The 2,817-nt window shown below is 48.5% G+C and overlaps 1 pseudogene across 1 annotated transcript; it reads left to right on the top strand.

Moving 5' to 3' along the window:
• Positions 1–438: 438 nt before the first annotated feature.
• LOC310770753 (kinesin-like protein KIF2A pseudogene) lies at positions 439–2,042 on the top strand (annotated as a pseudogene). The gene has a single exon. The product of its transcript is annotated as a kinesin-like protein KIF2A pseudogene (transcript).
• The last annotated feature ends 775 nt before the right edge of the window (positions 2,043–2,817 follow it).

The raw sequence follows: 2,817 nt of genomic DNA, 5'->3' as shown, positions 1-2,817 counted from the left end.
CTAGAAATTAGATTTGCACTCCACCGTATGTCCGTTTGCATCCAACCGAACAACCGAGAGTCCCTTATCTCTAACAAGTACTGCCGCTGTTTCGATTTCCTCTCGTCTTGTTCTGAAGAATGTGATGAAGGTCTGTGTACCAAAACATTATTACCATAAAGAAAATGAAGTGGCCACTAGGGGCGAGGCTTCTATAAGAGGGTCTGTCCGTCATACCCGAGCATTTGTGATGTCAGTGATGATGCACTGCATTTCGAACCCCCTGCTACCACACCACTGATGACATCACAATTGCTCGAGTGGCATCACTGATGACATCATTATCACTCGACAGACACTGATGTTATAGCCATTGTGACATCATAAGTGATGCCATAAATCCCTCCCTGCAGAGGCTATAAGCAGGACCGGTAGAGTTATAGTGCACACACACGAGGGATGGCCGCATTGTTACATGAAGATGGGAGCGTGACCATCGAGTGGGTTGAGAATGGAGACACCAAAGGAAAAGAGATTGAGCTGGAAAGCACTCCCAGCAGGCAGATCCAAGTTGCAGAATCTCCCCCACCAGCCATAGAACCCGAGCCTACACAACAACAGACCCTGCTACAGCAGCAGGATGCGTGTAGGAAATCCAAATGTGTGAAGGAGGTGGAGAAGCTCCACGAGAAACGAGAGAAGAGACGACTTCAACAGCAAGAGCTCAGAGAGAAGAGGGCACAAGAGGTGGATGTCACTATACCTAACTATAGGGCTAACTATGAGATCATGTGTATGATCAGGGACTTCAGGGCCAGTCTGGACTGCAGCAGGCTCCTAACCACTGACGATCTGATAGAGGAGCATAGGATATGTGTATGCGTGCGGACACGCCCCCTCAATAAAAAAGAGTTGGCAATGAAGGATCTAGATGTGATCACCATCCCCAGTAAGGATTTGGTAATGGTGCATGAACCCAAGCAGAAAGTCAACCTGACCCGCTACCTGGAGAACCAAAGCTTCCGGTTTGACTATGCCTTTGATGGCACTTCCACCAATGAAATGCTCTACAGATTCACTGCTCGGCCATTGGTCGAAGCCATTTTTGAGGGGGGAATGGCAACCTGCTTTGCATATGGACAAACTGGAAGTGGAAAAACACATACTATGGGAGGGGATTTTTCTGGGAAGAACCAAGACTGCTCTAATGGGGTCTATGCACTAGCAGCCAGAGACGTTTTTCTCATGTTGAAAAAACCAACCTACAAGAAGTCAGACCTCCAAGTCTTCGCCAGGTTTTTTGAGATTTACAGCGGGAAGGTGTTTGACCTGCTGAACCACAGGGCCAATTTACGTGTCCTTGAGGACCGGAAGCAGCGGATCCAGATTGTGGGGCTGCACGAGACAGACGTTAAATGCACAGAGGACGTCCTCAAACTGATTGAAGTGGGAAGCAGCTGCAGGACTTCAGGTCAGACCTCGGCCAATGCCCACTCGTCCCGAAGCCACGCCGTGTTCCAGATTATTCTGCGCCGGCGGGGAAAGATGCACGGGAAGTTCTCACTTATCGACTTGGCAGGGAACGAGAGAGGAGCGGACAAACCCCAGGCTGACCGCCAGACTCACATGGAGGGAGCTGAGATCAATAAGAGCTTGCTGGCACTCAAGGAGTGCATTCGCGCGCTGGGCCGTAACAAACCCCACACTCCCTTCAGAGCCAGCACTCTAACACAGGTGCTGAGGGACTCCTTCATAGGAAAGAACTCCAGAACATGCATGATTGCGACCATCTCTCCTGGGATGGCCTCTTGTGAAAACACACTGAACACACTGAGATATGCCAACAGGGTGAAGGAGCTCCCAGTGGGCAGCAATGGAGACCCATCAAGGGAGACACGTCAACCAGCTGGAGGTGCTGGAGACTCAGCGGGGGGTGGGGAACTCAGAGAGACGATCTGAAGCTGCTCTGTGAACAGAACGAGCAGCTGTTCATTTTCCACAAGGCAGCCTCAGATGGAGGAGCAAATTCTTGCCAACCTTCCACCAAAGTTCCGTGGTGTTAAGTGAATTCATTTGTAACTTAGGTGCCTTTCTGTGATTGATCACGTCCATTACCACGTCACCTTTTGGCCAGTGGGCGTGGAAAGTTAATCAGTTTTTTGTTGGCCCATGACCTACTTGTCTACAAAGTTTGTAGTGTTACGTGAATCTGTGTGGATGTTAACCTTGACCTTTTTGTGATTGGCCATGGCCATTACCATGCCCCTTGTTGGCTAGTGAGCATGGAGAGTTAATTATTTCATCCTTGACCCATGACCCATCCTTTCTATTAAGTTTTCTGGTGTTATGTGAATCTGTTTGGCAGTTAGGCACCCATTTTGTGATTAGACACACCCATTGCCATGCCCCCTTTTGGCCAGTGAGTGTGGACAGGTAATCAGTTCTAAGTCGGCTCATGACCTACTTGTCTACAAAGTTTCATGGTGTTGCGTGAATATGTGTGGAAGTTAAGCGCCTTTTTGTGATTGGCCATGGCCATTGCCACACCCCCTTTTGGCTAATGGGCGTGGAAAGTAAATCAGTTCTAAGTTGGCCCATGACCTGCTTTTCTGTCAAGCTTTGTTGTAAATCCGTTCATACCTTTTTGAGATGTCCTGCAGGCAGACAGACAGCGATGACACTGATCAGTGATTTTATGACATCACTGACCATGTCACTAATGAACACAGAAGTCATGCGTGAATACTGAGATCCAAGTCACATGTGAACAGTGATCATGCGCTCGATTCTAGTATAGAATTACAATCAGTGATGTCATAGATCACTGATGATCAATGA

This window comes from Poromitra crassiceps (genome assembly GCF_964638095.1).
Source record: "Poromitra crassiceps genome assembly, chromosome: 2".
Taxonomy (NCBI): Eukaryota; Metazoa; Chordata; class Actinopteri; order Beryciformes; family Melamphaidae; genus Poromitra; species Poromitra crassiceps.
The sequence above is the reverse complement of the archived record's forward strand: the minus strand, read 5'-3'. Positions and strand labels throughout refer to the sequence as shown.